Here is a 12,107-nt window from a genome sequence, read left to right as displayed (position 1 = left end):
TACTCACAAACACTCATTGCTCTAGTAGAACAAGGTCATAGATTGCTTTATTCCATGAATTGGGGGATATAGAGAAGAAAATTTTCACAGCCTGAACTCACAGCATGTACACTATCGTGACTGCAGACAATTTTTATGGGGGGGGGAGGGAGGGGCCAGCAAAAATAAATAGGGCTGTATAAAACAAAATCATCAAAATATCTACAAAATAATAATATCAAAATCCATGGGGCTGAGGGGCAAGTGACCCCCCCTGTTGTCCTCCATTGACGAGCATTCATGAAAACGTCTCTGGAGTTTATTAGGGAATTGTGTTACCAGATTTGCTTAGAGAATATTTAAATGGACATCAACAAACCAAATGAATTTGGTACATGTTTGGATGGACCAGGGAATTGTGTAATGTTTTCTAGTTATTCAATTAAAAATGTTACAAGCTGGCTGTAGATGTGCTGCTGGAGGTACTTCACCAAATCCAGCATGATACAGGTTAATAACACAGAAAGGGAAACAAGTGTCAAGTATCTTAAAGCTAATGACACTTGCTCCTTGCTATACATCTGAATAACAACATTATTTTCTGCCAAGTTTCCTGTGTCAGTTCGGACCACCTTTTGCAACCATGCAGAGAGGACAGATAGTGTTCTGTGACCTTCACTGAATACTCCACACAAATGTTCTGCAAACATGTGACACGAGGAAAAGATAACTCTGTGCAAAGGAATTCAGCCTTAGAAACATGTCCCAATGCTATACCAGAGGGTATCAGAAAGCTGTGTGTCTGTGGGAGACTTTTGGTAAGGATGGGGATGGGAGAGGGGGCAGACCATTCAATTTCAGCCAATACATGCAGAGAAGACATTGATTGGAACTGCGGATCCACACATCAGTCATCTGATAATCTGCAAACAGGTCAGGTTTTCAGGATACTCCTAATAAGCATGCATGAGATTGGTTTGCTTGCATACCTCCACTATGCAGATTTATTTTGTGTGTATTCATTATGAATATCCTGAAAACCTAGAAGTGAATACCACTGCCATGCATGCAATGAAGGTAAACCCAGGACCAGATTAGACTCCCTTCTGAACTATCTGGTAATTCTACATCAGGTCTTTATATAATTAATGCACAGGGTATGATGTGTGTACCTATATTCCTCCTAATTAGAAACATACAGTAGAATGGCAGGTGAGGACTCCAAGACCCATCCAGTCTGCCCTATTTACTTCCTATAATAATGTCACAGACCCCAGATCATCTCCAGCTTTTCTTTCACCCTCTGTAGCTCTGAATTCTCAGGGCTTATCCCAGAATTTCCTGAATTCTACAGGTAAGTAGAACGTAGAAAGGTTCAGTTTCAATAGTGCATCGAGGAAGGAATTTGATTGTGCAGGTTGGGATGTTCACAGTGCCCTAGTATTTTTACCAAAGGTTCTAACAAATATGGAGCCTTTCGTAAAATACCTAGGGCATCAGCCATTACATGGATATTGCACAAGTCTTTTATAATATACATAGATGGACATCATGGGTTTCTGGTTGCAGAACAGCAGATAGCGGGCCCCAAGTTAAGCCTGATATCTCTGAAAGGGGCCACTGATGGGTTAGATAACCCCTACTCCCCAAACTACCCGGATATCAGTCCATCAACCCCACCTCCCTGGACCACTTGGCTCTACCAGTAGTATCTCTGATGCTTAGTGAGGGGCAGGACTGAACCCCAGTCACTGCTGCCTTGTCGGTTGCTTGAGTTCAAATTGGCATCTCTGACCCCCCCCCCCCCCCCCCCCTTAGTGGTAGTCTTATGGTACTCAGCACTGCAGTGCACATTGCTCTAAGCTCAGTTTCAGGAATTTTTTCCCCCAAAAGCTTTTATTAAAGGTATTTTAATTATTAAATTGCAGAGTCATAGCTACAGGAGATTCTGCTGAGAACTGACCCAGTGGTTGCCCACCCAATCCATTTTGGAAAGGCTGGGCTAGGAGGATCTTTCAAACATAGTTCCCCAGATTCTAGATAATGCAATGTATGTTGTACATGCAAATCTGGTTGTATTCTGGATTTGCGCGTGCAACTTAATTAGTTAACAAGTCAATGATTGCCGATAATTGCCAATTAACAAGCAATTATTGACACTGGCATTAATTAAAACTTACACACTCAACTATCTAAGTGTATTCTGTAAAGTGATATGCCTAAATTCTAAGGTGAATAGCTGAAAAGGGTGTGTGCCCATGGGTGTGGAAAGGGCGGGTTGTGGGCGTTTCTAAAAACTACGAACATTGTTATAGAATACACCCAGTCTGCCCCTAATTTAGGTGTCGATATTTATACCGAGTTTTACTTGGTGTAAGTGCCTGTGACTAAATTTAGTGACATGGATGGGATCTAGGCACATTGTATAAGCCGCACCTAAATTTAGGGACACTTTATAGAATACGCCTAGGAGTATTTCTTTTCTGTGCTGATCTTTAGGCGTGATATATAGACCCTAGCCCAGTATTGAACATGCAACATAGTAAGATAGTAAATGATGACAGATAAAGACCCGTAGGGTTCGTTCAGTCTGCCCGAGGAGGTAGCCAGAGCCGCATTTGCCACTCCAGGGAGGGATAATTTGTGTTGTGTTTAGTAGCCACAATTATTTTCAAATATTAGCACCAATGCTGGAAACACATGTACTTCCATTATGAATGAAATAAAATCCAGCAGTGTAAGGGGGAGTCTTAAAGATTTTTTTTTCTTGATTTAGTTTTTCTTAACTACTAATTAAATTGTCTAGACTGCATTTTGCTCCTATTTCTTCCTTATACAAGGCATCGCTGCATGGTGGAGAGGAAAACTGTCTATATCCTTAGGAGACCTTTGAAGTACGAAACATAGTGACAAAGTTACGTGTGAGAAATCGTCTTGGTTTTGCTTTATATTTAAATCCACTGTTCCTCCCTTCTGGTGCTAGGGTACCAGAAGAACCATTCACTGTTCCCTCTGTCCCTCACCTTTAAGTCAGCCCTTGTTGCTGCTCCATCTGAGACTCCGCTTTACCTCCCCACCATTCCCAGTTCCGGCAGGCCTGAGAATGGAATTGGAATCTGAGTCTCAGGCTGGAGCAGGAAGCAGGGGGTGAGGGGATTGTGGGAGTTGGATGGGTAGGTTGTCAGGGGGAGTTAGATGAGAGGCAGGGATCAGAAGAGTGAATCTGCTCCTTCAAGGGCCTCATTGCAGCAGTGCTACAGAACTGCCCTCAGTTCAGCTGCACTTACTGATTTCTCTTGAGGTGCTGATATGTGCAGCCGCAATATGGCCAGTCGTGACAGCTACTGCATGTTACTGACACATGGGCTAGCTGTTACAGCCTATGATGCCTCTGACCCACCCGAGTTCCCACTCACTACCCATGTGAAATGGCTATCATGTTTTGTCTTCCATTGCTGGTTTTAACGTTCTGCGCTAACATCTAACGTATTAAAACCTGCACTAGCCTGCTTAATGTGGCTTAGTAAAAGACACCCTAAGTTTTTAGTTCTGTTCTTATATTTTATTTTAATTTGTGTGCATTAATTTTTATTTTGAAGTTTTGTTTATACGTTTTGAATTTTGTATTTGTAATCCTCCTAGTTGTCCCTTCGTAAGTACAGAGTAGAATATAAGTTATCAACTTAAATTTTGAAAAAGCATAAATACATTTGCATACATAAATTGGAATTTTCTTTCTGCTCATTTAGGCATGGGTCATCCTTTGGTTTACAATCTACAGTATATAAATCCTTCAGTATAATTTAAAGGCTTTTCTTCTGACAAGTTCTCTGCTGTCATTATGTTAATTTGAAGGCATGAAACTGGGTTTGCCAGCCTCCCAGACCAGCCTGTTGGCACTAAGACAAAAGCCAGTGGAATACAGTAATGTAATTCCCAGAATTCCTTTCACAGGGTGCAGCCGGATTTGTGCTGTTTGGCAACTGGCATCCCTTTCTCTGATTTCGGAAAGACAAAGACCGTATCTGCATGCACATGTCAGCTTCTGTACACGTTTAGATCTCCGTGTATAAATCTGTTTCTGTGTGTGAGCATGTGTGTGTCTGAGGATTTGTGTGTATGGGGGAAGTATCTATGTGAACATGTCTGTTTTTGTGTGTAAGAATGTGTGTGTGTGTGTGTCTGTCTATGTCTGTTCCTATGTGTAAGCATGTGTGTGGGAGGGGAGGGTTACCCAAGGTATATATCTGTTTCTGTGTGTGTGTGTAGGGGGGATATCTCTGTGTATATGTCTGTTTCTGTATGTAAGCTTTTGTGTGTGTGTATGTGTGTGGCTGTCTTTGTGTACATGTCTGTACCTGTGTGTAAGCGTGTGTGTGTGTGTGAATTTGTGTGTGTGTGTGTGCCTTTCTGCATTTGTATGTGAATATAATTATGTGTAAATCTGTTGGTTTATGTTTATTAACTTGATTATCCACCTTTCATAAAACATATTAAAGCAATACACAAAGAAACAGAAAAGCCATCAGGGGGAAGTTAAGAACTACTACTACTACTACTATTACTATTTAGCATTTCTATAGCGCTACAAGGCGTACGCAGCACTGCACAAACATAGAAGAAAGACAGTCCCTGCTCAAAGAGCTTACAATCTAATAGACAAAAAATAAAGTAATCAAATCAAATCAATTAATGTGTACAGGAAAGAGGAGAGGGGGTAGGGGAGGCGAGTGGTTACAAGTGGTTACGAGTCAAAAGCAATGTTAAAGAGGTGGGCTTTCAGTCTAGATTTAAAGGTGGCCAAGGATGGGGCAAGACGTAGGGGCTCATGAAGTTTATTCCAGGTGTAGGGTGCAGCGAGACAGAAGGCGCGAAGTCTGGACTTCTCTGTGTGCCTCTGTTTGTGCCATATTTTCGCAGTGACAGAAGTAAAGCAAAACCATCCCCGAAGCGTAGCTTTAATATGGCACCGGAACAGACCGAAGAACTGTCTGACCTCCAATAAGCGACTATGTCAGTTTCTTTTCCCCTCTTCAACCAAACGATATTATCCTAGTAACATGTTCTTTAAGGCTTCTTATACGCGTAAGAAGTGAGTGAAAAGGATGCACACAAATTCACAAAAATTGCACGCACAGTTCAGTTGAATAACAAGCCAATTAGTGCCAATAATTGACTTTTTAACAAGCAATTGACACTAATTAGATCTAATTGGGACCAATGCAGATAAAGATCTGCATCTAAAATGTATGCACAGTCCAAAAAAGGGGACATGGAAATGGGAGGGTCATGGGCATTTCAGGGCAGAACGGGGGTGTGGCTTTGAAATACATGTGTAATTACAGAATAATGGTGCTCTGCATGTAAATTTAGGTGCAGACATTTGTACTGTGTTTTGTTGGTGCAAATGGCCATGCCTAAATTTATAAGTGACTCTCCGCTTAAGCGTGCATTCTATAAACCAGGCTGAACTTTAGGTGCAGCTTCTAGAATACTGCTTAAGCATTTCTTTCGCTGATTTTTAGGCACCATTTATAAAATTTACTTCAGTGTATGAAAGGGTTTCCTCCCATTTTCACGTGTGTACGGGTCATGATCAGTGTATTCATAGTTGCTAAATCTGGCCACTAGATGTCACCATGATCCAGTGACTGTTCCTCCCCCTCCTCAGGGCTGTGGAATGAGCATGTGCAGCATCTCCAGTCCTGCCAGACCCAGGAAGCAGAAGACCTGAGGTGTGCACCTCTGCTACTGAGTGAACAGGCTAACCTGGCCCTTGTCTTTTAAGAATGTTTATGAAACATAAAAACAGAGAATCAATTATTTCTCTTCAGAAATAACACATGCGAAGCATGGTTGTAAAGGTAACAATGACTTGTGCTGAGGAATTATTACTGCTGTTTTCCTTTGCCAACAACAGTAAGGCACATGCGTAACAGATTCGTTTGTGGCAGCGGTGAAGGGGGGGGGAGGGTGCTGAGATGGGTGAGTTTGCTGTGGCAGGGCTCAGCCTGAATAATAAGTTCTACTTTCCAGTGTGACAGTTTCCATGGAGCTAAATGCAACTTGCAGACTTTTGCCCACATGTACAGATGAAGCCAGCAGCAACCTGGTGAGAACTGGGGAGAAGCACTGAGAAGTGTGGGCACAGTCCAGAAAAGATGGTGAGAAATTAGGGGGGGAAACATGGCCCATTCTGTTCAAAACCAATGAAAACAAGGGGAGAAAGGCACCAGGAATAGAAAAATATTAATTCAAAATAACTAGAATATCTTTATTTTTTTCCCCCACCTTGGGTAATTTCTCCAAATGGGTTCATTTTGTGTGTGCCATGATAGAAAGGAGCCTCACCCCATACCAGGGTATGTTGGAGATGATCTCTGATTCTCAAATTCATTGCTATTGCTTCTTCACTGCCACCTGGAGGTCCTAAGGTGTAGCATCCTCTTTGGTTCCAATTGCATTTGTCGGAACCTGGGGATCTTCTCTTTACATAGGTACATAAGTGTTGCCATACTGGGACAGACCGAAGGTCCGTCAAGTCCAGCATCCTGTTTGCAATAGTGGCCAATCTAGGTTACAATACCTGGCAAGATCCCAAAACAGTAGCAACATTCCATGTAGAATCTCAGAGGAGCAACATTCCAGGTAGAACCCCAAAGAGTAGCCAGATTCTAGAATTCTGAAGAATAACAAGATTCCATTCAGAATTTTAAAGTGTAGCAACATTCCATGTAGAACCCCAAAGAGTAGCAAGATTCCATTCTGTATCCCAAGTACATAAGTGTTGCCATACTGGGACAGACTGAAGGTTCGTCAAGCCCAGTATCTTGTTCCCAATAGTGGTCAATCCAGGTCACAAGTACCTGGCAGGATCCCAAAACAGTACAATACATTTTATGCTGCTTATCCCAGAAATAGCAGTGGATTTTCCCCAAGTCCATCTCCACACTTTATACAGAATAGTCACGTCTATTAGTAATACCGATTCCTCTGTTTGTGTATGAAGAGAGAAGGTAAAATGCCAACACTGTTCACTATTGTAGCCAAATAGTGACAAGTTACTAAGAGAATAGCCATCTTTTCAGTAACCTTAGTCCACATTTGCAAATGGGAATCCCAGCATCTATACTTGTACACGATATCCACAGGTAAATGGTGATTTTATAAAGGGCTCAGTTTACACACGGATCTTGATAATACACAGCAATAGCAAGAGGGTGTGTAGGGGGTTGTGGCCTTGGCTGGTCATAAATCTGCACATCTGTTCCCCATTTCTGAAAGAAATGCACATGTGTGACCTGTTACTTCAGTGTGGAGACTTACAGCTGCTTCCTGCATGTAAAACATTCTTGTTTCAGCCGGCCCTTTACAGGAGGGATTAAGGGAAGTGTCAGCCTTCATCCTCCCATCATTTATGTACCCTCCAAATTGAGACTAAATAAAGATTGTGGCCACTGTAATGAATTAGCAGCATTGACTCATGGGTTTGGCGGATGGCTGACATACGCACACGAGTTGCTGAGGTCACTCCATTAATTTGTCCATGTGCTCTCCGGCAGGTATTTTAGAAAAGTTATATGTCGGCAGATCTTTTTCTCAAATACTGTCGGAACTGAACGTCTCCCCACATCCAGTCTCTGCAGCGTAGTACATAGTATCATAGTAGATGATGGCAGAAAAAGACCTGCACGGTCCACCCAGTCTGCCCAACAAGATAAACTCACGTGCCATTTTTTGTGTATACCGTACCTTGATTTGTACCTGTCTTTTTCAGGGCACAGACCGTATAAGTCTGCCCAGCACTATCCCCACCTCCCAACCACCCACCCCGCCACCCACCACCGGCTCTGGCACAGACCGTATAAGTCTGCCCAGCACTATCCCCACCTCCCAACCACCAGCCCTGTATTAAACCGCCAGCCCTGTATTAAAATGGGGCTTCACGTGCTGTCCCATCTAATTTATTTAAAGAGGCTCTAGTTACATTTTAGGTAACGTAACATGGTTAGTCTACTTTAAAGGATAATAAAGTATAAATAAAACAACAAGAGAAAGGAAATAAGGTGATACATTTTTACTGGACTAACAATCCACTTTTTAAATAGCTTTTGGAAGCGGCTAAGTGATTCCTGTGCACATTACACCACTTAGAAATTCACAATCAGGGGGTCATTTACTAAGATCTCATGCTGACACCACTGAACCCATTGTATTGAATGGGCCTTGCAGTAAATAATGTTCTTTAACCTCATGCAGATAGTAAATAAGCCCTTAAATATAGGAACAATCTGGCCGATATTCAGCCGTGGTGGTCACTGTTTTTATGTCTGCCGCCAGCTGTATTTCTGGATAATCAATGTCAGACCCTGTCCGGGCACCGGCATTGTATATCTGGTTTTACGTTGGCCACTAAAACTTATGTAGTTAAGAGCAATATTCAGCCCTGAAACGCATAAGATAACACAGTGTATGCAATACAGGGCTGAATATTGCCACTTAACCCCATAAGTGGCAAATCTGCCTGTGGAACGCCCATGAGTTAGACAGTTTCATCTCAGGTGCTAACTGTGAACATTCACGATTAGCCATAGGCAAATGATTTAAACAGCAAGGAACCTCTCTGGGCCATTTAAATCTCTCTGAATATGGGGTAGAATGTTTCTTTTACCCAATGCGTTAAAACTAAAGGGATGCTGCACTTCAAAACCACAGAGAATGTGCCTAGAATGACTATACGGGTCACTCTTTAAGCTTGTAATCAGTAGGGCAATGATATGGGAAATGCATCCCAAATGAAAATGAGAAGAAAAAACACAAAAATTCATTAGTTGATAACAGTGCACACTATTTGCAGAAAGGATGCCGTACTGCACAGTATATAACCTGCGGCTGCGACTGTGTATCTTACTGAGCTGAGGTGTCTCTCCCCTTTGCCTCGGAAGTGTTCCCTCTGATGTGTTCTGCCTCATCTGATGCAACATCCTATGTCCATGTAGGCAGGACACAATAGAGAATGCTTCCAGGGCCAGCCAAAGCAACTTGTTGACGCTGCCGAAGGACCAGAGGAACATTGGAGGATTGCCAGGGGAGGGCTATGGGCTATTTATTACAGGGGCTATTTTGTCAAGGGATATTTTGCCATGGGGCTATTTTGTCAGGAGTTATTTTGTCAGGGGCTATTTTGTCAAGGGCTTTTTTTTTACAAGACTATTTTGTTAGGGCTGTTTTGTCCGGGCTATTTTGTCCAGGCTATTATGTTGGGGTGCCATGATGCTGTTTATAGTTTAACACTGGTAAAATCTTGATAGGGTCACAGTACCTTGAAGGGAGTCATACAGCATAGGCAGTTTCAGTTCACAGAACAGATATGCTGCAAACTAACTCTTACAGACCTGATAGAGAGAGAAGGGGGGGAATTGCCCAGCATGCTTACAGAACAAGACAAGCCCATAGAAAGAGTCCCATAAGACACAGGGAACTGGACTTGTGCTCTGAAAGTGCCTTTTACATGGAACTACAAGGTAAGAGGGATTTGTATTCTTATCATGTAGCCTATCATCTGCCTCCATGCAAATGGAGTTGGGAGTAAAACCATGGGGTCAGGGCAGGCTGTAGAAGGTGGAAACTGTGTGCATTTGGGTGAGAGAAGGAAAGTTTGCTTTCTGTGACACTGTCAAAAATTCTTAGCAAGTGTTCCATTTTCCACTGAATTTGGGGAAGGAATGTCACAAGGGGTAACCGACAGGGTGACTGTTCCGGGGACCCTGCAAGCATGGGAGTCCTAAAATGAAATTAACCCTTGCCCAGGGCATCATATGGTCTAGTACCTATCTGCCTTTTTTTTTTGCCTCAACTAACTAGAAGATGAGAGAAGAGCAGACATATTTTATGATTTTTTTAACACAATTTTTTAATAGACCTCTTTCTTACTTTAGGGCATGCAGCACTGGCCATGTCTTCTAAAGGAGGCATAGTCATCTTGCTCATAACCCATGTTAAACTCCAAGCGCTTGCTCCCTAGACCAGGAGGAAGGCAGGCATCACATTTCAGGAAGACCCTGTTAAAAGCAGAATGCCAGACATTCAGAGGCTGGACGAGATGGCCCTTCCCTACCTCTTCAGAAAGCAGATCATTTCCCAAATTGAAATAAAACATCTGAGCAGCATTGGCAGAGGTGGGACTTCCTGCAGAATACTGTCTTTATAAGTTCCAGATAGACAGTTCTGTGGCTTCCCTTACTGTGCATTAACTCTCCTCCCACGGTAACAATTTCTAGAAAAATCTCTGCCCTAGGGACAGGTTAAATAGAATTCAAACCAGTCTCCTTCTTGTAGCGGTGCAGCTTTTCTTTCTTTTCTGCATCATCTTCTTAAATAAAACCGAAAGCATATGCTGGCACATGAGCTAACTGTTTTCTTAATTTTTCCCCTCTAGATGCCGTAAGAACTGTTCCTTCTGAAATGATGTTTGTAGACGGTTGAACACACAGGTAAAAATAAACTCACCTAATTAAGGGGTCCTTAATTTTTTTACCACATCTGAGAAAAAGGGCATTTTTTTAATGGGCTGGGAAATGGGCGTGTGCTAAAATTAAAAATATTGTGTGTTTATTTATGGCCCGAGCCCTTACCGCCAGCCATTGATCTAGCGGTGAGGCCCTCACACACTACACGTGCAGTAACCGTTCAGCATGCGCCAACTGCTGATTACTGCCAGAAACACCATGTGCAGTAGAAAGTTTTTAAAAAATTTCTCCTGCCGGAATGAGCGCACACCAAATCCAAAATTATCACCACAGAAGTATGCTAGCCTGGCGGTAGTCTCATTTTATATATAACAAAGAGAGGGAACGAAGTACAAACTAAAGTCCAAACAAAAAAAACAGCACCACGGGCCTTTAAAAATGGAACACATTTGGATACAGAAAGTGAAAGTGCCTTGGTGCTTTGTAGCTTTTACTATATGAGACTTGGGGTAAGGAATAATACATTGTAGAGGAATATATTCGAGTTATTCCCCAAGTTTTCCACGTCATCACTGTGACCCCTGACGCAGGTGCTAGCCACCGAAACACGGCCCGTGTCGGGTCTTTTTGTCAAGGCTCATTCATTAAAGAACTGTGTTCCATTTTTAAAGGCCCATGGTAGTCTCATTTTGGCATGTGCTGCACGCATGTAGGTCCTACTGCAGGGCGGCAGACTAAAAGTGCCTCCCCACCTCGGGCTCTGGCGCCCTCCCACCGTGAGGTCTGGCTACGTCCCTGAAGGAACATTAGAATGCTTGAACTGAATTCACATCGTGATCACGGACAAAAGAGTCTAGCAACGTAGCCCTCTCTGTAGCTTCAGACTTAAGGAAATTAAGCAAATGAAGATTCAAGCAGCAGTTAAAGTTCTCCATCTGTTCTATTTTTCTTTGAAGAATCATTTTATCCTTTATTGTAGCCATCTTAAATTCTTCCATTGATTTTATATCACCCGGCACCTGCCTGATCTGGCTGGTAAGGTCAATTTTAACAGAGTCCACAGTCTTAACTAGGTCATCATACTTAGGAACTAAACTTGATACCTCTCCTGTGAACTTAGCAATAGTAGAATCAATCCTTTGCAACATAGCCCATATAGTATGTAAAGTCAGCTCCGTCGGGGCAGCAGGAAAACCAGCAGCTCCCTTGTTTTCAGCAGACTGTGTGCCTGTAGACGGTGCAGTTCCCTTAGTGGGACATGCCCTCTCAGCCACTTTGACTGGCTGCGTTTCCCCACACAATGCCACCGAGGATGCAGGACATGGGGGTGCGTTGGACATCAGGGGTGACAATGAGATCTCCAGCCCCAGAGAGGAAGGTGCACCTCCGCCATTCCCCTCAGCAGGGCACTGCTCCCCAGAAACCTATGAATGGGGTCCAGATAGGAAGCGGTCAGGATTCTGTTGCGTGAGAGAAGAAGTGGAGACCAACGGGGGCACAGACTTCATGACGCCCTCTTAGTGTGAGCATAAGAAGTAAAATGCAAAACAGGCAAATAGAGGAGCAGCAGAACTTCAACCTCGCTCACTGCATTGGCTTCATGCTGCCATCTTGCCACCCCCCTAGCTGCACTATCAACAGTCCAGTAGCGCAGCTGTC

This window comes from Microcaecilia unicolor, chromosome 8 (genome assembly GCF_901765095.1).
Source record: "Microcaecilia unicolor chromosome 8, aMicUni1.1, whole genome shotgun sequence".
Lineage (NCBI taxonomy): Eukaryota > Metazoa > Chordata > Amphibia > Gymnophiona > Siphonopidae > Microcaecilia > Microcaecilia unicolor.
Note: the sequence above shows the minus strand (reverse complement) of the source record.